Source organism: Hemicordylus capensis, chromosome 2, assembly GCF_027244095.1.
Source record: "Hemicordylus capensis ecotype Gifberg chromosome 2, rHemCap1.1.pri, whole genome shotgun sequence".
Classification (NCBI taxonomy): domain Eukaryota; kingdom Metazoa; phylum Chordata; class Lepidosauria; order Squamata; family Cordylidae; genus Hemicordylus; species Hemicordylus capensis.
In genome coordinates this window covers 257,194,824-257,219,009 of record NC_069658.1, presented here as the reverse complement: position 1 = coordinate 257,219,009, position 24,186 = coordinate 257,194,824, and the positions used below count along the sequence as shown (strand labels likewise).

Here is a 24,186-nt window from a genome sequence, read left to right as displayed (position 1 = left end):
ATTAGTTGGTTTGTTTCTTGCAAATTATTGGTTGTTATTTCTGCAAGTGCAGCATTGACATCTTTTAATGCCTGAGCAAGTTGTTTTTTGGCAACTGTTTTTAGGGCTGGAAGTCGAACCCTGGTGGTTGTTTGGTTCATGTGCTCCGTTATTTTTTGCTTTAGTTCTTGTTGCTTTTCTGTTAAATGGCATTTGGGTTTTTGAGGTGAGGGCAAAGGGGTGGTTGCCTGGTTTTGATTTTGAAACAGTTCAGTAACAGTGGCATCCTCGATTTCCAACACCTCCTCCACCTGCGCCAGAGCAACGTCTTCAATTGGTGATAATTCTTCTTCCATATCTTGAGCCTGTGTTGCTCTTTGCAGTTCTTCCAGCTCAACTCCTGTGAATACTTTATTTCTTATTATGAATCTTCTCTGGTCAGCTAGCCTTTGTTCTGTTATTTCTGTGTCTGGATGCTTCTCTTTCCAAATTTTGTACATTCTTTTTAAATAACCTCTTCTAGTTGGACTAGACTTGTAATATCAGATCATTATTTCCTTGTTGGCATTTTTTGTATATTTTTTTCGGTTAAGCGACGATTCTTCCAGTAACCTTGCAGTCTCCAGCCCTGGTTGCTCAACTGAAGATCCTGAGTCCTGTAGCCCACTTGCCACCAGATGTCCAGGGACTATAGCATCTGGCGCGGTCCTTGTTTACCCGGGCGACGACCGATCCGGTATAGATTTATTAAAGTTACGTCTCACCATATTGTTGATGGGAGAGGCACTCTTTGTCTGGCTCCTCTGGTGAGACCTGTCCAGTATGGTTGGACCTCTGGCATAGCTCTCACCTTCCTCAGAGCACGCAAGCCCCACAACCACGCCAAGGTAGTGCCTCATTGGGGGTATTATTATTACTGGGGGTATTATTATTATTATTATTATTATTATTATTATTATTATTATTATTATATTTTATATCTCGCTCTTCCTCCAATGAGCCCAGAGCAGTGTACTACATACTTAGTTTTCTCCTCACAACAACCCTGTGAAGTAGGTTAGGCTGAGAGAGAAGAGACTGGCCCAGAGTCACCCAGCAAGTGTCATGGCTGAATGGGGATTTGAACTTGGCATTCCCCAGTCCTAGTCCAGCACTCTAACCACTGCACCAAGCAACTTACATAGGAAAAATGATTTCTATAATGTTAAATAAGAACTAGAACATGTAGTGCTAAACTCTTTCAAATTCTTCATCATTATGAAGCAACTGGAGCATATCACTGTTCCTTGGAACTGAAAGGGAAAGAAGAACCTTTCTTTAGGGCAGGGGTGGAAATTGGTGTCATGGAAGTTGCACCTGCTAGACATACTGTTTCTCCTCAGCCCTTCAACCCAGATAAAAGCAACTGGCTCCCCTGACATCAGTCCTTGGGTACCTTTGCCCTCAAAGTAATGCCTTGAAACACAGGCCTGGTTTTAACACCACCCTGGCATGCATGCTTTACCGATGACAGGGTGCAGGAACAGGCCTCAGGATTCCGCCCTCCTGCTCCAGCATAGAAATTTTTAGTAAAAACCTCTCCTTACGTACATTGTGCTGATATTGGACTCCCTTTGTGATCCCAGGGGCGTAGCAAGGTTGGAGTGAGCCCAGAGACAAAATTGTAAAATGCCCCCCCCCCGCTACAATGACTCCATTAACCCTTTGTACAAGTCTACTGTTTAACAGAAGCCACCTAATGGTTTAAAGTTTAACTTTTATTCTTCAGGGGGGAAATTAACCCACGCAGGAGAACTATGACCACAACGAACCCACACAAAGTTTAAGCTTTGCAACAGGGTTTACGTTCACATAACACACACACAGGAGAGAGAGAGAGAGAGAGAGAGATTTGTATGTAAAATTAGAAATCTAAATGCATAAAAGGCCATGAATGGAGGTGGGCACCCATGACCCCGTGCATGTTTCCTCAGAAGCAGGCATTCAAACCCAGCAGGCATAGGATTGCAGCCTGAATGAGAGCTACTGCCAAGTTAAAGGGAGAAGGAGAAAAAACATTTTTTCTCTTCTCCTGTCCCCAAATGCTGGGGGTGCCTGCCACAACCCAGATTCCAGAGGAATAGGGCAAAGGGCTGATTTCTTAGGAATTGTTGAAGTTTACGCTTCTTTGTTCCCCCCCTAGGGAATAATGGAGATTTCAGCAGACCCATAACTCCACCTGGGGGGCACTGGGGTGGCCGGGAGCGAGTGGTGGTGTAGTGCACATAGGGTGCCAACCACCCCCATGGTTTGCTAACCCATGGGGTGCTGGGTTCTGTTATTTCTGAGGTGTTCTGAGTGTAGATTCTCTGGTAGCATATGAGATTTTCACTGAAAAACCATGAATCCACTCTCATATGCTACCAGAGAATCTGAATCTACACTCAAAACATCTCAGAAACAACAGAACCCAGTACCCCATGGGTTAGCAACCCATGTGGGTGGTTGGCACCCTATGTGCTCTACACCACCACTCGTTCTGGGCCACCCTGGTGCCCCTCAAGTGCAGTTATGGGGCAGGAATTATGGAGGTTATGGAGGTTATAATTATGGAGGTTATTATGGAGGTTATAATTATGGAGGTTATTATGGAGGTTATAATTATGGAATTATGGAGAGGAGAGCTGGTCTTGTGGTAGCAAGCATGACTTGTCCCCATAGCTAAGCAGGGTCTGCCCTGGTTGCATCTGAATGGTAGACATGATGTGTGAGCACTGCAAGATATTCCCCTCAGGGGATGAAACTGCTCTGGGAAGAGCAGAAGGTTTCAAGTTCCCTCCCTTGCTTCTCCAAGATAGGGCTGAGAGAGATTCCTGCCTGCAACCTTGGAGAAGCCGCTGCCAGTCTGTGAAAACAATACTGAGCTAGATAGACCAATGGTCTGACTCAGTATAAGGCAGTTTCCTATGTTCCTATGAGGTCCATCATTCCCTATGGGGAAGAACTTTACAGATGCGCAAACTCCATTACATCTTTAAAAATCAGCCCTCTGCCCAGTTCCTTTGAAATAATTATGGCAGCTTCCTTGCCCCCACGGGGCACTACCACCCACCCTACTCTGCTCCGGGCCACCCCTTCCCCACCAACATGAAGCTATACTTTTGCTGAAACCTCCATTCTTCCCTATGGGAAAAATCCTATACTCCAAAAATTCACCAAAAATCAGCCCTTTCCCCCATTCCTCTGAAATTTGGGTGGTAGTTTCCACCCATTGGGCACTACCACACCCACCCACTAGTTTTCCCCCAAGGCCTTTTTTAAAAATTGAAAACATTTCGGATTCGCATTTTGCTATTTTGAACAAAGAACAAAATTGGGGTGTTTCAGATTGGCTGATTTCGAACAAAGAACAAAATGGGGGTGTTTCGGATTTGGGCCAAAAAAAAAAAACAGGGGAAAAAAACACAAAATGCACAACCCTAATAGTAATCTGGCTCAGTACAAGGGGAACTGCAGGTTCAGGCATTTGTTATCTGTGCTTGGCTGTCAGGTGAGGAACCAAAGTAACAAAACTACCATCAATGTGATTAGTAGGACTGAACAAGCTGTAGAAAGGGGTGGGCCCGCACCACAGGGATAGATAACATGCTGGCAGGCAGAAGGTCCCAGGTTCCGATCCTGAATTTTTAAATGAAATTCCCCCCTTCACTCCCGCACAGAGAACACAAGAAGAAATAATGAGGAACAAATTCCAGCAAGAAGACACAGGAACAGTAAGGTAGACAGGGAGGGACAGGGAGGGTCAGTAGTTCAGCGGCTGAATTACCAAACTATCCTGTGCCCAATTTCTCCCTGGATGTTGGGTTGCATGCTACCAAAAATATTTGCAAGAGAAGAACTAGTAATGATGGCTAGGTACAGGGTTCTTCCATTTAAATCTACAGTATAGAACTGACCCGCAATATTGCTCTTGAGAAAAAGAACACACACACACACACACACACACACACACCATTAATAGTGTTAATGATTTTTAAAAGGTTGCCAGTTCATGACCAGAGTTAAGTCTATCTAATTTTGGCTAAAATGCCACACAGCCAGGAAATGGGAACATAAGGCTGATGTCTTAACAGACATTTCATGGGATCATCAGTACTGAGGTTGTGCAATGTCACAAATTGTGCTTGCTTACAACTTGCTCCCCGTGCCCCCCACAGTCATGGTCGCTCTGGTGGGCAATCAATGCCAGGAAGTTGACAGGGAGAGTGCATCCCTGGGGATTCTGCTGGACCTGTCAGTAGTACCAGTGGCCATGACATCCTTCTGGACTGGATGAGGTTGGGGAAAATGTTTTGCAGTGGTTCTGTTCCTTCCAGCCAGGGAGGTTCCAGAAGGTGGTGCTGGGGGACTCCTCTTTGACACTTTGGCCTTTGGCTTACAGTGTCTTGCTGGGTTCTGTCCTATCCCCCATGCTCTTTAACATCTACATGAAACTGCTTGCAGAGGTTGTCCAGGGGGTCTGGCTGGATTGTCATAAATGTACAGATGGCACCCAGCTTTACATCTGACTGCCATCTTCAGCTTCTGTGAAGGTCCTGAATCTCTGGGTAAAGGTGGTTTTGAATTGGATCTGTGTTAACAAGCGGAAACTAATTTTTTTTAAACAATTTATCTAAAATATTTCTATATCCTCTAAAACCTGTGTCTCTGGGTGGTTTACAATTAAAATCATTTAAACATCAAATCAATTAACCATTAAAATTATTGAAGTGGCAATGCTCACCTTGTATCACTCAGCTGCCATGCCAATGACATTGGTTGCCAATGTTTTTCTGGGAGTCATTCAAGGTGGTGGTTCTTACCTTTAACATCCTTGATGGCTTAGGGCCAAGATTAAAGCCCATATTGGCTTAGGGCCAAGATACCTGGAGGACTGATTAGTGCCATATGGTTTCTCCTAGCCTGTAAGATCTTATAGAGAGACTCTCCTGCAAGGATCAGCACCTTTCGAAGCATAATTGTTGGTGACACATTGGTGAGCCTTCTCAGTAGTGGCCCCGGCTGTGGAACTCCCTGCCCCTTGATCTTAGTTGAGACCTTTTTATTCCAGTAGGCCATCCTCTTATTTTATGCATACTTTTTAAAAACACCATTTCTAAAATGACTACTTTTGTCCTGTGCTCCTATTGTTTTAGAAGTAGTTATACTGTATTGTGTTGCATTGCATTTCATTGTGAGAAACGCTGTTTGCATTCCAGGCAAAGGGTTGTTCTGGCAAGGCGTTTACCTGAAAGTCCATTTCCAAAGGACTGCAACAAGCCAGAGGAAATCCAGCCACTCGCCTCCTGAATGGGCGGCGGAGCTCGTTTGCCCCAGCCCCCTTCACAAGAAGCACAAGGCAAGGGGCCTCTTCTGATTGGCTGCTTGTCGGCTGGGGGTGGAGCCTCAGACGTGCAGCTACTCGGCACGTCTCTCCCTCACCAGTCCGCTGCTGCTTGGCAAGGAGAGCAGACGTGCATTGAGCAGCCGGGCTGAGGTGTGGCCTGGGGTAGTTTGCAGCAGTCCACATGCTTGGCGGCAGGCCCGGGAGTGGGGTTGGGGCCAGGGGCTGCACGGCAGCTCTTCCCCAAGCAGGGGGTGAATTTGGGGGGCGGCTAGAACGCCAAGGAGAAGAGGCATCGGCGGCACAGCAGCACGTCCCCGAGCAGGTGGGGAATTTGGGGAGTGGCAAGAGTGCCCTGGAGAGAGGGCTTCTGGGACTCAGAGCCCTCTACTGCTGGCCGGGTTTCTTGTGGCCCAGGTTTGGCTAGCAGCGGGGAGTGTGGGGGCGTCGGGGGCACCTGGGGGTGGCAGCGCTGGCCGGTTTGGGCCTCGGGAGCCTTCTCTGTGTGACCGGGCCTCCAAGCCCAGTTCTGTTGGGCAGAGTAGGGATGTGCAAAAAATTTCAGACACAGATCAATCTGTGCCCGAAACGAGCAATTTCGGGTGATTCGGGTCCTATCCGAATCACCCCCAATGTCCCCCGATATTTTTCATGGCCGAGCCAAATCACCCCTGATTCGTGCCCAAAAAATTTGGGTGATTCGGGATGACGTCTCTTTGAATTTCCCGCCTTTTTGCCTCCATTGATTTGAATGCAAAAAGGTCTGGTGTGATGTCAGCTCGAATTTTGGGTTCCAGGGGCAAAATAGTGGGTTGGGGTGGTAGTGCCTAATGCATGGAGGCTACCACCCAAATTTCAGGCGAATTGGGCAAAGGGCTGATTTTGGGGAAATTTTTAAAGTTTTAGTGTCTTTGGGGCACATCGGGGGCATAGCATGGGATCTGGGCAAAAAGAATGGGGTGGGGTGGTAGTGCCTAATGGGTGGAGGCTACCACCCCAATTTCAGAGTGATTGAGCAGAGGGATGATTTTTGGGGAATTGTTGAATTTTACACGTCTTTAAGGTTTTTCCCCATAGAGAACCATTGAGGTGTCAGCAAATGTATAGCTTCACGCGGGGGACAAAGGGGTGGCCTAGAGCAGTGTGGAGTTGGTGGTAGTGCCAGGTAGGGTCAAGGAAGCTACCTGAATTTTTTCAAAGGATTTGGGCAGAGGGATGATTTTTGGGGAATTGTTAAAGTTTACGTGTCTTTAAGGTTTTTCCTCATAGGGTATACATGGAGCTTTCAGCAGCCCCATAACTGCACTTGGGGGGTGCTGGGGTGGCCCAGAGCAAGTGGTAGTGTAGTGCACATAGGGTGCCAACCACCCCCATGGGTTTCTAACCCATGGGGTACAGGGTTCTGTTGTTTTAGAGGTATTCTGAGTGTGGATTCTATGATAGCAAATTAGAGTGGATTCGTGGTGTTTCATTGAAAATCTCATTAGCTATCATAGAATCCACACTCAGAGTGCTGCTGCTGAAGCTTGAAGATTCCTTCTGGGAGAAGATTCTTCATCTTCTTCTCCTGGGGCCCCCTGCCCCGGCTGAAATCACTGAGCCCCCATCACCTGCCTGCCTGGTCTCTGCTGGAGAGAAGGATCCTGTGGCCAGCCCAGGCCATCCATTTTTCCCCTTTTGGTTGACTTTTATTTTGAGGGGTGGTTGGGTGCCCACCCCATGGTGCCCAGCTGCCCACCCCTGGCTGTTGAGTGGTGCCCACCCAGGGGCTTCTGGCAGGCAGCAGTAGCTCCCTGGAGTCTGCCCCAGCTGAAGAGAGAAGAAGATGAGGAGAACTGAGACGCAATCCGGGAGAAGACTTCTGAGAGGGTGGGTACTGCAACTTGTATCACACACACACAGACACACACGCACTTTGTAAATTGTTATTGTGTTTCAAGGTTTAAGGACTTTTAAGGTTTTTTCAGGTTAAAGAATTACTGAGTGCATTTTAAAGGTTTAATAATCGTTTTAAAGGGTTTGTATTTAGGTTTCATTTTTTAAAATTTTAAATAGGGTTTTTGTGGGAGGGATCTTGGCTAGATAGTTGTCAGGAAAAGAAAGGGTTAGCATTCCTTGCCCCCTTCTCTTTTCTTGATTCTCTCCGAATTTAAATTCCTGCAGCTTGGCCACTCTCCATGTGTGGCACACACAGAGCTGAAGCTAGACCCCCTTGGCCCTTCTTCTTGGACCCCTATCCAACCAACCACACCTCCTTTGCTTGCCTTTTTATGCATTTTAAATTCCTGCAGCTTGTGTGTGTGCCCACTGCCCACTGTGCATGTGTGGCACATACACATTTGAAGTCAGAACCCTTGACCCTTCTAAATACTCAACACTCCACCTCCCCAAGACACTCACCCCACTTTAGCTTTTCTGTTCTTGTCCCCCTAAGAAAGGTAACACTCCCCCCTTGTTAGTTAAGGCTTAACACCCTCCCCAAGATGTCTGGGAGGGTAAGAGGTGGGAGGAGTAGCATGCCAGGGAATGCTGGTCATGATGGGGTATAGCAACAGTGGCTTTTTCCCAGAGTCAACACAGTCTTTCCTGCCTTGGCCATGCACAGGCTCTATTTTTTGGGTGAGTCTGGGCCTGTGTTGTGGCCTGTGGCTTGGAAGCAACTGGGGGGTGGACCTACCCTGCCAGGGAAGAGGCTCTTCCCATGTCAGCCATGGAGGAAGTGCAGGTGAAGCTGGCTGCCAGTCCAGCCAGATCCATCTTGCCATCCTCCTCAATGTCCCCTGCGGAGGGGGGCAGCCTCCAATCTGTGTCTGAGGAGGGCCAGCAGGATGTAATCGTGCTTCCTGCCCATGGACCTTCTCAGGCCCACACTGAGGGTGGTGGCGACAGTGCGCCTGAGAAGGAACCAGAAGAATCACCTCCCAAGTGGCCACGTGCCAGAGAATCGAGTGGCAACATGGTGTGTGGGATCACTTTGTGCTTTGTCCTGGTGATCCTGCCCATGCCACTTGTATCCACTGCAGGGTAGAGATGAGCAGGGACAAGGATCTTAAGCATTTCAAGACATTTGATATGCTGCTGCACCTGCAGTGGCATCACATGGGCTTCCTTACCTCTGTTGGCAGCAATAGGCTGGATGTGCCCTTGAGTAGCAGCAGTAAGTCAGTGTCTCCAGCTCCCAGGCACCTAGACCCTTGGGGAGATGATGGCTTTGGATGATCAGCCATTTCAGATGGTGAAGAATGCTGGCTTCTGTCGGCTGCTCCAACTACTTTCCCCAGAGTACAAGATCCCCTCGTGTGCCACCTTCAGAAGGAGGGTGGTGCCCTTTCTGTACCATGTGTGCAGGGAGGCTGTGTTGGCTCAGCTGCGTGAAGCCAGGCCCAACACCACGGTGCACTTCACTGCAGATCTCTGGACAAGTTGCAGCAGGCTGCACACTGCCTTCATGTCTGCAACAGACCACTGGTAGGAGCATGAGTGTGAGGGGACCTCTGGCACTGCTCTCACAGGCTTGAGACACTCGAGACTCACACTGCACAGGCGCATGGAAGAATCTTGCCTATGCTCAGTCAGGCCTGGACAGGCCCACCAGCCACCGCTGCCACTGCCCCCACAGGGGAGGCCAGCTCAGCTCCGACCCCCCAGCCATGCACATGGTGGCAAAACTGGGAACGATTGATGCAGTAGCGGGGTGTATAGAGAGTTCCCCCCCCCGGAGAGCTGGGGGGGCCCAGGGAGTCAAGTGGAGTGTGTGCACGCCATGTGAAATGCAGGTTCTTCCCCTGCAACCCCACAGGCCTTTCCTAAAGGGGGGGCTTTTGGAGGGGCTCCGAAGCTGTTTAGGTCTGGGCTCCCAAAACTCTAGGTGGGCCACTGTGTGGCTGCCTCAGTATGCAAACTATTCATGGCAACGAAGACTGGCTTGAGAACCAAGATGTGCTAGGATAGGAGCTTTCAGTTCATGTTGGACAGGTTGCACACATCCAAGCCACTATTCCTTGCCAAGCTGTGGATGGGTCCCTCTTGCCCCTGCAGGTGCTGGAGCAAAAGAAAGATGGAGTTCCATTGGGTAGGACCATCCTGAGGGATCTGATCACCTGACAGGCCAACTCAAGCTGCTTCTCCTTGAGCATGTACCTTGCCTTTTCATTCTGGTGGAAATGGTTGGTGATCTTGTGGCCCTAGTCCGCAAAAGTGGTCCCAGAAGCAGCACGGCCTGTATGGGGAGATGCCCTGTTGTGCTTGGATTTTGCCTTCTTAAGTCCAAGCCCATCATGCACAACCAGATTCAAAGCGTGTGCCATAAAATAGAGGTGCACAATTTGACTCTGCTTGGCCACTTTACCTATGTTGACTGTGTTGTTGGTGACCATAAAGCCTCAGTGGAGTGTTGGATCTCTGGAAAGAAAACATCTACCTGCCAGTCCATGACTACTGACAACTCCTCTGAACTGTGTGTGTCAATTACACATCAATTAATAAGGTGACAATCAATTAGCCAATTAATACAATATATCAAAGATACTGACCAATCATATAGAGATGTGCAAATCGATTAGTTCCTGAATTGATTCTCTTTTAATCTGGCAGATTTGAGTAATTCAGGCAGAACCAAATCTTCCTTGTCACCCCTAGAAACATTTCTGTCAGAGAAATGAATCTCAATAGATTGGGCCAGAATCCATTTGAAATTTTTTTAGAAAATAAGAACAGCCCTGCTGGATCAAGCCCAAGGCCCATCTAGTCCAGCATCCTGTTTCACACAGTGGCCCACCTGATGCCGCTGGAAGCCACAGGCAGGAATTGAGGGCATGCCCTCCCTCCTGCTGTTACTCCCCTGCAACTGCTATTCAGAGGCATCCTGCCTTTGAAGTTGGAGCTGGATTATAGCCCTCCGACTAGTAGCCGATGATAGACCTCTCCTTCATGAAGTTATCCAAACCCATCTTAAAGCCATCCAGATTTTTGGCTGTCACCACATCTTGTGGCAGAGAATTCCACAAGTAGATTATGTGTTGTATGAAAAAGTACTTCCCTTTGTTGGTCCTAGAAATCAATTTCATGGGATGACCCCTGGTTCCAGTATTATGTGAGAGGGAGAAGAATTTCTCTCTATCCACTTTCTCCACTCCATGCATAATTGTATAGACCTCTATCATGTCTCCCCGCAGTCGTCATGTCTCCCCGCAGTTGTCTCCGCATAAACCAGGCTTTGTCTTGCGAATTCTAGCTGATCTCAAGGTATTTCTCGGTTTTTTCAATGCTGGTTTTAAGCTACTTTTTCTGAAAACACCAAAGCAAATAGGGAGAGGCACACTGACGTAGAATCATTAGCATGATAATAGGGACACTCCCTTTAAAAATACAGATATACCTCTTTAGTAATCTCACCTCCCCTCATTGGCTAGAATGAAAACATGGAGGCACGCCATGTGAACCTGCACCAAAAGGAAACCCGAGAGCAGAGGGGAGGGGATGCTTCCCTCAATGCCACAAGTGTGAATAACTTATGTGGAGCCATGTGTGAATAACTCCCGGCACTGGGGAAAGTGCAGCACTGGCGGAACAGTCCCTTCCATGCACGGTTTTCTCTGAAATACGTACAAGGAGCAGACCACACTGTGATCCTTGCTGATTCTTAGCACTAAATCAGGCATGTCAATGATCTGAAAGCAGTGCCTGCTGGGTTGAAAGGAGTAGAAAATAAAGAACAATTACTCCTCCCTTCTTTCTTGTCTCCCCCCCCTCCCCCACCGATCTCCACCTTTAAGGAGCCTTGGCGAGATCAGGAGAGATTGCTGATTTCCAATCTTGTGCTTGCAAACGTTAACATTCAAGGAGAATGATCGTGTGCAAAGTGACAGCTGAGTGGGACAGGTTCCCCTCCTATCTCGGTAAAATGCTAGGCATGGAGTCTGGGGAGCGTGTGCTTGTCCTGTCCAGCTGTGGCCTTGCATACGCTTGTTCTCCATACAATTGAAAATGCGGAATGTGCCTGGCTTTCCTACCCAGGCTGGTTGCTTTTCTGACCCTGCTGGTCGTCATGGGAACACACTCTATGTCTGAAGAGAAGATGATGAGGTTAAATGGCAGGGGAAGGCATTCTCCATACCAGCCCTGTTGAGGAGTGTCTGCTTGCGACCCTTCGAAACATAACGGTGGGCTTAATGGGGTGTTGATCCGGTGTAGCAAAGTAATTCTTGCAATAGCTAAATGAGTCATTTAAGTTCGAGAGTCACATGTGGCCATATCCCATCAGTAGTTAAGAAAGGTCATTCTGGGCATGAGGGCAGCATGGAAGAATGGGTGGAGTCATTTGAGAAAAGACACCAAGGTCATTCTCATAGCCACTGAAGCCCAGTAGGGAGGGCACAGGGTGGGGCGAAGGGTACATCAAGCTGACCAGCCCCCCAGACAATCTTCTTGGTGTCCCTGCTGTTTCCTGGCTGTGCAACTTGGGTGCTCACAGGAGCACTCTCCTGGGAGCCATGTGGCCAGCTGGAGTCCAGGAAATCCAAGATATCCCAGCCTCTGGGTATCCCTCAATGCACCACACAAGGAGCACGGTACATTGTGGAGAGCTGGTCTTGTGGTAGCAAGCATGACCTGTCCACTTAGCTAAGCAGGTTCTGCCCTGGTTGCATATGAATGGGAGACCACATGTGAGCATTGTCAGATATTCCCCTGAGGGGAGGGAGCTGCTCTGGGAAGAGGAGAAAGTTCCAAGTCCCCCCCCCCTTCCAAGATTGGGCTGAGAGAGATTCCTTCCTGCACACTTGGAGAAGCCGCTGCCATTCTGTGTAAACACTGAGTTAAATTCACCAATGATCTGACTCTGTATATGGCAGCTTCCTATGTTCCATGGTGCATTGAAGGATTTCCCCTCAAGATGGGCATTCGAGGCACCTGATCCAGTAGGACTGCTCCTCTGTTCTTATGTATCCAGGGAGGCAGTGCTACGATCAGGCTCAATCCCAGCACATCACACGAGCAGCCTTATCCAAGTAAGGATGCCCAAGCCGAGTTAGGGCTTCTCATGTGATGCACATTTATTTTCAGGGCAGATGTTTCTTTTCCTGCCCATCTCCTTCTCACCAGAGTAGGATATCCTGAGAAGAAACTAGGAACGAGACCAAGAATATGCCAACTACAGAATTTGCTTACGTTGACCAGAGTAAGGGTTTATTGAGGGTAGTTAGATATCATTAAGCAACAGGATGAAAGGGTTCTCTGGAAGGCATGTTGCGTGCAGCAGGGCAGAGTGGAGAGACACAGATGGCAGATTTCTCTTCCCATCACTGCCCCTTCTAAAACAATGGCTAGATGTATTCTGCTGCCATTGCACTATTACAATGATAAGTAGTGCAGCATCTGATTTTTTTTGTTACCGCTTTTGTAGTCTCTGTCGTGTTGCATTGCTTACGATAGTCATTCTTCATACTGGTGCAACCAGATTTCCAGTAGAAAAGCTTATTCACTGAGTGAGAGAAGAGAATAGTGTAAAACTGGAGCATCTCTTTCAAAGAGGAACAGCAACATCATGGGAGACTATGAGTAGGGAGGAAGGCAGTGGAAGGGGACAGGGGAGTAGAGCCCACTTAAGGCAAAGAATTCACGGTTGTTGGAACTTACTGAGATATAGAGCATAGTCATAACATTGTTCTTCACCACAGGCAAAGCACTCAGAACCTGGAGCACCTTGTTTCCATTTGTTTCCTGAAACGCACCAAAGACCCTGGGCTGAGAAAGAGAGAGTCGTTACTGAGTTGAAATCTAAGCGTCTGAGTGAGGTTCTTGTTTCAAACGCAGTTTGGTGGAAACACTAGCTGGATGGAAATTCTTTTTCAAGTTAATCATGGCCTGATGGCTCCAGGGATGTTCCTGCACAGCTGCCATCAGTGGCCTTGGAAAGCAGCCAGTATGAGAAATCAAACATTTCTCCTCCTGTTATGTTTGTTCCCCAGCAAACATACAAATGTGCATTGCCCTTCAGGGCCACCACCGCATAGTAGGATCTTGGGGAGAGGCCCACCTGCAGCTGCCTCCAGCTGGACTGGTGGTGACTCCGGGTCGGGACTTTTTTGAAACTGCCCGAGGCTTGGAACGAACTTCCTGGGGTTTTATGTGCTTCCCCATCTCTAGCAGGTTTTGAAGAGCATTCTTCAAATGCTCAAATCAACAGGTTATTGATTTGCTTTTCATTTATTTTACCAAGGCACTTTCCAGATTACACCCTAGAACAGCAGTAAAATGCCTCGACTTGGCAGGATCGTATTGAAAATGATCCCCAGAATCTCAAACGCCTACAAATACAGCTATTTTTCTGCAATGGGTTTGCAACGTTGTAGCACTAAATCACAAGGATAAAATCAGAAGTAAGGCATCGGAAATGTGAACAGCACCTTGCTGTCAGTGCAGGGATTGCAGTGTCAAAACACAGGAAGTAAAGAAACACACTTTGCAGATTCGTAGTTGCACTGTGCTGAGGGTTAATATGGAAGGCGCCCACCCCTTTGATCAACTGTATGTTGGGTTTTGCTCAGTTAGGTTCTGCTGTTGTTTTAAATTGTAACTGTGTTAATTCGGCTTAATTCTGGTTTTATTGCTTATCATGTAAACTGCCATGAGACACTGGGGTATGAGATGTCATAGATAATTAAAGAAATATTTCTTTACTTACCAAAGTCAACCTGTGTACAAATACAGCTGTCTCCATTTATATCTAGTCAGTACTGCAGGTGGTTAGTTCCCCCATACAAACTTAAAAAGTGAGTAATCCAATTCTTTATATATACCTCATCTCTACCACTGCCTCATGGGAGAGGTCCATGAAGGAGTGTAAGATTAATCCATTTCTCCCTTTCCCACTCCTCTGGAGCAATATGAGAGTCAGTGAATGAAATTGCAGATGAATTCTAGCAAAGGCAGACTCTGAATGGATTTTAGGAGCCTAGAAGATTCAAGAGCCAAAGAGAGAGCAGAGAGGCATCTTAGGATGCAGAGTTGAGGCTCTCTGGTGTGACTAAACCAGCAGAGCCCCAAGGATTTGCTAGGCCAGGAGGGATCTCCCTTCTGGCTGCTCAAAGCCCTTGAGAGTCAGGCAAATGAGGGCTTCAAGAGTGCTATCTTCCCTGGTTTTGAAAGGCTTTCCCCACCTGGAATATCTCTATCTCATCCCTCTGCAAAGCCTTTTTTAGCCAGAGCCCCTATGGGATTACTATTTATTTCATCTAGCATTTATTTATTTATTAAGCTAGCTAGATGGCTATTTAAGTACCGCTCCCAGATTCTGCTGCAAAAGGCTGCTTGGGCTAAATTTGAGGGTGGTGTTAAAGCTCACTCACCATGGTGGACTCTTATGCCTCAAGGGTCCTCCACAGTGTCTTCCCTCCCCCTACTTCAGATTGTGCCCTTGGAGCATCTTGATTCCTCTCCCATTTGAGTGAATGGAGGGTATTCCGTTAAATCAATGGGTTGCAAATAGGAGAAACTGTGGCAACACTGCTTGCAGAATTTCCCATCATATCAGCATCTGGGCTGCTTTCTGAGTCCGAAGAAACCCTGAAGCAATGCACTGTGGCTCCCTAACACTGGACATCATGCCAGCCTCTGTGAGGCAAAAAGGCAAAGTTAGGATGGAAGCAAAGACTTTGCAGAAGACGACTTAGCAAAGAGGACTCTGTGGAGAGGAGCACCATTTTGAATGTTCATCCACAGAAAATACTCCCTGTAAACTGGGCACGAGTAAATTTGGGAGAAATTTTCTAGTCAGCTGTTTGCTTTTTCTGCTAGATTTATTTCTTCAGAGCATTTTTAACAGAATGGAGAAGAAGAGCATCTTAGCCCAGGCCTATTCCAGTCATCAGTGGACATGGAGGCTAATGATTTTCACGCTCAGACCAGCGGAGAACCAATTTCCCTCAGCACCACTCACTACTGCATTTTAACAGATCTTGTAACTGAATTACTACAAAGTATGGTGAGCACTTTTTGGCATCGGGCTTTGGTTGAGCAAAAGCTAAGAAAGAAATGACATAGCAATTAAGAAGTGAACAATAAGCTCTTTTACACCCAACCTACAGTCTGAAGCAGGCAATGTGTTCAGCCACCATGCTGTGCTGCAAGTGGAGACCAGGAATCAGCTCCGGAGTCCAGCAGGCTCTGGCCCGGCCTCAGAGTCCACCTAAAAGCTTTTATCTGGAACCAGAAGCCTATCTGATAACTACCATCTTCTGAAGAATCTCTGTATCTAGGTTGGGGATGGAACCTACATTTGCCCAAAGTGGAACTGAAAGGAGAATTTCAGAGATCCTTGAAGGAAGAATTTAAATGCAAAGAGAAATTCCAGGATTCTTCCCAAGGACAAACTTATTTTTGATGGATATGTCAGCCTTCCTCCCAAGTAGAAGCATCTAGTAGATGCACCACCAACACACTCTCCCATTCCCAGCCATCACCATCTTGTCTCTGTGTATCCCATCTCCACTTTACTTACTCACCCACAGCACAGAAGAGCAGAGGAGACCAGGCAAGGAGGAGAAGCTTGCTCATTTTGATATATATCAGAGAGGTGATTGAACAAAAGAACAAAGCCTATCTATGCTACAGATAGAAGCTGTGGAGTTGCTATTATCTAAAACAAGCAGATATTGGGTACTGCCCTTTTTGGAAGAGAGACACAGCCTTCTATAATAATGATTCCTCAGCCCTGGGATAGAGTCACTGTGTTCCATAATAATGATCCCTCAGTCCGGGAATAAGGCTTTTTCTGGGAATCGTAGGAGGCATATGCTGAAATATGGAGAAGCAGAAGACGTGTTTGGCCAAACCAATTATTGCAAAATTGTTTCCCAGAACAGTTTTGCTTGGGATGATGGGCATTACTCTAAGGTCATGTGTGCTAAGAAGCAGAAAAGAGTGTACTGAGGTCATGCTCAGCAAAAGGCCAAGTCAGACCTCTGTCATAGTCCATCTGCCCAAGAGCTCATCAAAAAGAAACCCCTCTGCTGTAGTTGTGGAAAGAGTTCTTCTAGCCAGGGACGTAACTAGCACTGGGCAAGCAGAGTCAGTTGTCTCCCGGCCCGCTGCCTTGAGGGGTCCCCCAGAGACAAGTCACATGATTCCTCCTGACTCCCCAGCCAGCACCCACCCGATTGCAACCCACTGCCCGCCCTGGGTTTCCTTTGGTATTCCATCCTTCCCCAGTATTTGTCTCCCTCCCTTCTTTTCCCATCTCCCTTTAGCCTTGTAGGCTCCTCCTTCCCCATCCTGGCCCCATCCAGCCAGCCTTCTCTGGCATCAGGGCTCACAGAGGTTCTCATTGGCTGGCGGGTGAATGCATTGTGGGTGACTCGCTGCTCCTGCCATGAAGCCGTGGCTCTTGCTCAGGTTGCAGCTGCTGCAACACCAAACACTGCAAAATGCTGAGTTCAGCCACAGCGCTCTCCCTCTCTCTCCCCCCCCCATTTCCCCTCCCTTTCTGCAGCCTCAGCTCTTCTCCCTAGTTCAGGCTGTTCCTGCAGTGTCCCGATAGATAAATAAGCAATGTGGAACAGCTGCCCCAACCGCCCTCTTTGTTGCACCCCTCTCCACAACCATCCTTCCCTGAGGGTCAATACTAAATTGGGGTGGGGCGTGACTAAGTCTGCCCTTGCACCACAGAACAAGCGGGAAGGCGCCCAGGGCTGGTGGCCTGCCCATGCAGTCCGCCCGCCCACCCCATGGTCCTGGGTGCCTCCGCCGCTTCCACATCCTCACTGCCGGGTGTTCTGGTTCACTGGCTGCTCTTCCTCTGCTGACTGAGGCACTTCCTTTCTTATGAGCTCCCAGGCAGTGGCAGCAGCTGGTAGGCTCTTCTCCCTTCTGCTGCAGCACTTTGCACGAGCTGAACTTTCCCATTGGACGCCCGCACACCCTCCCAACCCCTAGCCAGCTGCTCGCCTGCTCGCCAGCTGAGCCACCCGCCCGAGCACAGCTGCCACCACCTGCAGAAGAACTTTCTCCTTTGTTGTTGCCAACTTCTGCCCTGTCCTGCCTCAGTCCTGCACCGCTGCTGGAGGGAGAGCTGAGGAAAGGCAATTGATGGCCAGGAACCAAGGTAGAGACTACCCAGTGCAGAGGCAGCCCGGAGTTCATTCCATCCAAGGGAGAGGCGGGGCACACGGAACGCCTGCTGCTGCTGCTCTGCCACCTCCCCGCCAGAATGTGTGCAATGGAGCTGCCGAAAGCCCTGTTCCTCTGAGGGGCCTCTTCTCCTCCTCCCTGTTCCTTGGGCACCAAGCTGTGAAGAAGGGCTGGGCAGCGCGGGCCATCCTCCTCCCACTCCCACCTGCTTTCTGCAACTCTGGAGGAATCTTCGAGTTGGAGGGGTCCTGCGGGTAGGCCTCGAGCAGCTGCCTCCTCCCTCCTCACCACCCGGTGGCAGCCCAGCAGCTTCTGCTTGCAGAATGAGAGGGAGGGGGAGGGAGGGAGAGGACAACCCCCACTCTGACACCAGTTCCCTTGTCGGACTGCCCTCTTAACATGGAGAAGTTTCTCTGCATGTCCAGGCACATGCTTTCTTTCGTAGCAGACAGGGCAATGGCAGCCAGGGCAAAGGAAGCCCAGGGCAAAGGCAGCTACCTGGCTCTGCTCTTCTGCTGAAGACGTCCATTGAGATGACCAGAATATTCCCCTCCACCCCGTTAATTAGTTTCCCCCCCTTCCCACCCTAGGGAGGCTTCCCGCCCCTCTCCGCATCTGATAATTAATGCGCCTTAAACCGATCTGGTGTTGCTGGTCTTCTTATGGTGAAAATGTTGCCTCCTCTGCAGAACGGAGACACCAATAGTAGATGGCATCTTTGGTTAGGCCATGTCTTTCCTTCTTTCTTATGTCCTGCAAGGGGTGTGTGTGTGTGTGTGTGTGTGTGTGTGTGTGTGTGTGTGTGTGTGTGTGTGTTTTAATGTGCGTGGGAGAGGGCCTGAGATGGCACAGCAAACCAAACAAAAAACTGGGGGAATGCATTTGGCCAAGTAGGCGCCACTGCTTCCCACAAAAGGATAGCGTATGTGTTGGTCTGGGAGACTAAAACCCACACACACATTTCGTTGGGAGCAAGGCCCATTGGATTCAGGGGAGCCTACTTCCAAGGAAACATGCCCAGGAAGGAAATGTGTCTCTGTTCTTTGAAGTAAGTGATGGCCCCGGCCATTTCAATGAAGGGCAAAACTCCTGTCCTTTTGCTGCTAAAAGGCCTCCCTCTTTGGCACACTTGAAGAGGTATAGTCCTTCGTTGCATGTGATCCCCCCTTCCCATTTCCCCCAGCCATCTGGCCTGAATTTGGCCAGAGCAGAACCACCACCACCACCCTCCAACTGGGCAACCATTTAAAATGTCACAATGCTCAACATTTCAAGGAGTGCAGGGGAGGCTCACTCAGCCAGCCCGTTGCCTTTTCTGACAGTCTGCTCAGCTGCTGTTTCTAGCAGGCTAGGGAGAAATTCAGGGACATCAGGGCATAATTGATCTTATGGGTTTCATGATGGGCTCACTGGCGTGATGTGTCCTACAAACAGAAGGGAGAAGGCTATTCCCTTGAGCTAGGGTAATGGTGCTGTTTTTTTTCACGCACCCCCTATTTTGTTTCTCCCCCAACCCCTTGTAAGGGTGCTAGGGGTTGTGGCTGTCTGGACGTTGCTAATTGGGAAGAGAGTAGGCAGCGCTATACTGGTCCAACTAGTAAATCCACATTTTGGCAAGTAAATCCACATTCTGGCAGGTAAATCTAACAGTAATTACATAACTTGGAGTTGAACAATTGTATCCATCTAGCTGTTGCATCAGTCTGTCTCCTGACTGCTGGCAGCAGTCAAGGCTTCAGGGCAGAGAGCTTTTCCAGCCTCATCACCTGAGGTCTTCTAATTCAAAATGCTTGGGACTGAGCCAGCCTGGCAAAAGGTTTGTCAAGCTAGTGTTAAGAGTTACTGGCTTTTCCGACCACCCCTGACCTCCCCACAACAGAGGTTACTCCTTGGTGTGGAGATCATGCTTGTGTAAAGCAGAATCCCCACACCAAGGAGTAACTTTCCGCACTAGCCTGACAGACAGTTTTGCTATAGGTCCTACTTTCCTGGATCAGCCTTAGGCATGGTTGATTGTTTTGATTTCAGCTTCTTTTATCCTATTGTAGGAATGTTAATGCGTGATTAAAAAGTTGTAGAGCCATTAGAAAACCAAATATGGGATGTAACTAAGGTAGGTTTTATGTTTCAACTGTAGGTGCAGGGTGTATTTTTACCTCAGTTTGTGAAAGCACACTGAGACAATCCTCGCCATTATTTTTATTTTATGGCAGGTATATTAAATACTTTTTTTTTAGTGTTCAGAAATAATGTCTAGGAAATAGTTTAGGAAATATGTTTCTCACACTTTTTTTTTTTTAGTGTTAGGAAATAATGTCTTTAAAAGTCAGGAAATTATTTAGGAAATATGTTTCTCGCATGTTGCTGAAACAAAAAGCATGAGCTTTTCAAAATTAAGCACATACAGAATCCATTTATTTCAGCTAATTGTTAAAGGCTTACTTCAACTTCTGTTGTAATTAATATGTAACAATGCTTTACATTGCAGGGCCGGATTAAGCCAGTGCGGGGCCTGTAGCATATGTTATAAAGGGGCCCTAATTTTTTTTAAAAAAAATGCACATAAATATTAAAACATAAATTATTTACTTGCTTAGTAAAGTAATTCAATTTTTTTCATTTGCTATATTTTGGAGTATGAGAGACTAAGCCACAAACTCACACTTACTACAACATCAGTGAACATTTATATACCGTTTTTCAATCAAAATTCTCAAAATGGTTTACATAGAAAAATAAACAGTGGATAGATGCTTCTCTGTCTCCAAAGGGCTCACACTCTAAAAAGAAAAATGTGGTAGGCACCAGCAACAGCCACTGGACAAATGCTGTGCTGGGCATTCTCTTAAAAGGCACATTTAGCAGAAAAGGGATATTTTATCTAATATGGACCAAATAAAACAGGTAAAGTTTTAACTTTAATTCTCAGTTGGAAGCCGGGCATGCAGAGCCCTCAAAAACACGGGGCCCGTAGCAAATGCCACATTTGCTACTACATTAATCCGCCTCTGTTACATTGCCTGGATCATGCAGAGACATCAGGCCGGGAGAAGGAGAGAAAAGCAGTGTGGGGCCTATTTTAAAATCTCATCTCCCAGCCCACACGACCCTTTGTACACCCCTGCTTCTAGCATAACGGCTGCTGAGCTGGAGCACATGTACAAGTTTGCCTTTGCACGAATGATCATGTGCACCCTGTGATGATGGATATGGTGTACATCACCATATCCATCATCAGTTCCTGAATAAGGCTATCTGTGAGTGAGCTGTGGCCTGATCTGCCTCATGCCTTGTCTGAGCTGCATCTACTGTAGAGGTCTTCAAGGAACATGATGGTGTACAGCTTCTTCTGTTCTTAATTTAGGTTCATACCACCTTTGGAAAGTGAAGGATCCTTTGACACATCCATGGGACAAATAGCAATCAGTTGTGGAAAGCATAAAAGGAGGGAATGTGGAGAGAGGGGAATCATTTGTAACAAGGAGACCTTTCAAGCAAGGGCTGACCGCCATAGAGGACTGGACTGAGAAGAGGGTAAGCAAGACAGTTTTCTAATGAACAACACTAGATTTTAATAACAATACAGATTCCAAGGTTCACAGCAATCATGGTGGGAATTGGCAATGATGGGATCTTCTTGACATTTATTTTTGCATGGAGGCCAGAAAAGGCAGGACTCAGACCAGCTGAGAACTCATTTCCATCAGGAGCACTCTGTATTGCATTTAAATAGATATTTTAACTGAATGATTATGGGTATGGTGAGCACGTTTTGGCATCAGGCATCATCACTTTTTAGCAAAATCACTTTTTGGCATCATCACTTTTTGGTTCAGAAGCCAGAGGGAAAGCTAAGAAAGGAATGGCATTTCAATCTAAGAAATGAACAATAAGTGCACTAACACCCAGCCTAGAGTCCGAAGCAGGCAATGAGGTCATTCACACTATCAAAAGGAGGAAAACTAAGAAGAGTACAAAGTAGAAGTGATTGTGTGGAAGCAAGGTAGGAGGAAAAGCTACCCAGGGTTTCTTTGTTTCCACATAATCACTTCTACCCAGGTTTTGCTCCTACCTTGCTTCCACACAACCAAAAATTGGGAGCACACAAATCTTCCAAACCCGGGTAGAACACAGTTGTTGATTATGTGAATGAAGATATTTCTTTCTCTCCACACCATGCATAATTTTATAGACATCTATGATCATGTCACCTCTCAAACATCTTTTTCCCCCTGAAATAAAAAGCCCCAGATGTTGTAGCCTTGCCTTGTAAGGAAGGTGCACAAGGCCCCTGATCATCTTGGTTGCCCTCTTCTGCACCTTCTCCAATTCTTCCTTTTTGGGGTGTGGTGAATAGAACTGGACGCAGTCCTCCAAATGTGGCTGCGCCATCAATTTATATAAGGGCATTATGATACTATCAGTTTTATTTTAAGTCCCTTTCCTAATTATACCAAGCACGGAAATGGCCTTTTTCACAGCTGCCACACATTGTGTCAACACTTTCAGTGAGCTGTCCACCATGACCTCAAGATGTCTCTCTTGGTCAGTCACCGACAGCTCAGACCCTATCATTATATATATGAGGTTGGAGTTTTTTGCCGCAATATGCATCACTTTACACTTGCTAACATTGAAACTCATCTGCCATTTTGTTGCCCACCGCCAGGGCTCAGCCAATCAGCATACCAGGTGGGTGGAACCTAGAGGTCCATGAGGAGGAAGAGAAGGTTCCTTGGTTAGAAGAAGCTAGGTTGGAGGTGAGGGAAGCATGGGCGGAAAGGCTTAGTGTGGAGCAATGGAATTTTTCTCCCTCATGGTCAAAAGCTAGCTGGGAGATTTCTCAGGGCTTTTGGTTTTGGGGAGAGTTTAGTCTAGGGAATGTTTGTTTAATCAGAATTCGTGTTAACATCTCTGTTTCTTTTGTGCATGCTTTGCATATCCCTGAACCTATTCTATTGCTGTTTTCTTTTAACACAACTAAGCTAAGAAATCTGAGCCTGTCCCCGTCCAGCTAGGGTGTTGCAAGGATACTAGCACTGGCTGACATGTTATGGAAGGAAACATGAATGGTTCTGAAATCCCCATGCTAAAGTAATGCCTGCAATGTTGCAGACCAGGGTGCGCTCACTACTTCTTAAAATTGCACAGTTGCATTTCTGCTTCGCAAAATGATAAACATTGGAGAAAAGGTACGTTCTGCTTCAGAAATGTAATTCTGTGCTTTTATGTAGTGGCAGATGACCTCTGTACCTTCAGTCTTCCATGGTGTCACATACAGTTCAGAATTGCCTGTGATCCTTGAGTAAATTCCAAAAGGGGCATGACATTAACAAAACAGAGGCACTTTCCGGAGGATCCTACATTCTGAAATCTTTGCACTATTCCATGCAAAATGGAATATTGTATCTGAACACCTGTGGTAACATGTCATTTTGCACAATAAGAATCATGCAGCTAAGAGGATTGCCAGCTTTTGTCGATGTTTTTCTTCTGAGGACAGAAGGACCATTAACACAATGGCCATCATGATCATCCCATTTCCAGAATATCTATTACAAAATGCTGACATACTCATTAAAAGAACAATATCTGCACTACTCGCCCCAAAAGAAGGTGTTGCCCCACGTTTTCTTCTTCCCTTCCATTGGCTGCTCCTGGGTCCTGTAAAAGATATATTGCAAGTGCAATCTTGTCTACAGGTACTTGGGGAGCACCAGAGTGGAGAAGCATTCTGCAGTCTCTTTCAGCCTGATTGTCCTCGGCCACTTGCAGAATCTGCCCAAGAATGAAGCTTCTTCTCGGCTTCTCGGCCCTGCTCTTCTTCACTATCAGTAAGTGGGTACAAATAGGGACACACATACACACTTCACCATCCATTTTATGGGGAAATGTTATTTGTTCCATGTCTGAACAATCTTCAAACAGGTTTCAGACTAATAAGCTTTTCAAAAGCTTATAAATATTGGCTGGGGAAGATGGCAGACATGGCCCTCCCATGATCTGAAGAAACACCTTGGTCCCAGATGAAACCTTTTTGGGTGCAGTCCAGCAGAATGGGAGGCAGAGAGATCTCCCACTTGTGCTACAAAGCATTAGAAAGGTTTCCTGAGCAATCCCGTTTCAAATGAATGAGAGTTTCACAAGAACAGTTCTGTGAACAATTAGTAGCTGTTATTTGTCAGAATCATTGCAGGGGCACAAGAGCATTAAAAGGGTTCTGCCATTATACGCCACAAAATTATATTGCTTCTAAGTTTGACACCTGAACTAATAACTTGAAATGTAGGGTACATCATCTACTAGACAAAGTCTACAAATGTGCCTGGTGTCAAAACAATCTGATAAAAATTGCTACAACAAAATAAAAATTGCTCTAACAGCAAGTTATAAATGGACACACTGACCCATTGTGATCCAACTTTTAGAGAGGCATATCATCTATTTCTTTCAAATTTTAATGAAAACGTTTGATGTAACTTATTAAGGCTTGTCTAGGAAGGCAATTCTTTCTTGTTTTGATGACGTTATAAGCAGCAGTTTGATTGCACCCAGTCCCCAAGGAAGGCATGGCACAGATACGCATGGGTTAACTAAGGCCACACTTGGTTAACTCTTTCCAGCAAATGCAATGGAGCAATGACAAATCAACTCGGAGTGCAGGCAGCTCCTTCCTTTGTGAAAAGTGAAACAAGCAGGCCAGCAGGTTGCCAGCCATC

The 24,186-nt window shown here is 47.0% G+C and overlaps 2 long non-coding RNA genes across 4 annotated transcripts in view; one reads left to right on the top strand and one right to left on the bottom strand.

Annotated features, from left to right (window-relative positions):
* The window catches only part of LOC128344590 (uncharacterized), a 79,517-nt gene that overhangs the window by 51,522 nt on the left and 3,809 nt on the right, over window positions 1-24,186 (top strand). For all 3 annotated transcript variants that reach the window (XR_008315928.1, XR_008315927.1, XR_008315929.1), the window contains 2 exons: window positions 20,832-21,001; window positions 23,170-23,301. This is a non-coding gene — a long non-coding RNA (uncharacterized LOC128344590). The remainder of the gene's footprint in view (window positions 1-20,831; window positions 21,002-23,169; window positions 23,302-24,186) is intronic.
* LOC128344594 (uncharacterized) overlaps window positions 12,446-24,186 on the bottom strand; it is a 37,780-nt gene continuing 26,039 nt past the window's right edge. Inside the window, exons 3-4 of the long non-coding RNA XR_008315935.1 lie at window positions 12,977-13,084; window positions 12,446-12,821 (exon numbers count right to left, since the gene is read on the bottom strand). This is a non-coding gene — a long non-coding RNA (uncharacterized LOC128344594). The remainder of the gene's footprint in view (window positions 12,822-12,976; window positions 13,085-24,186) is intronic.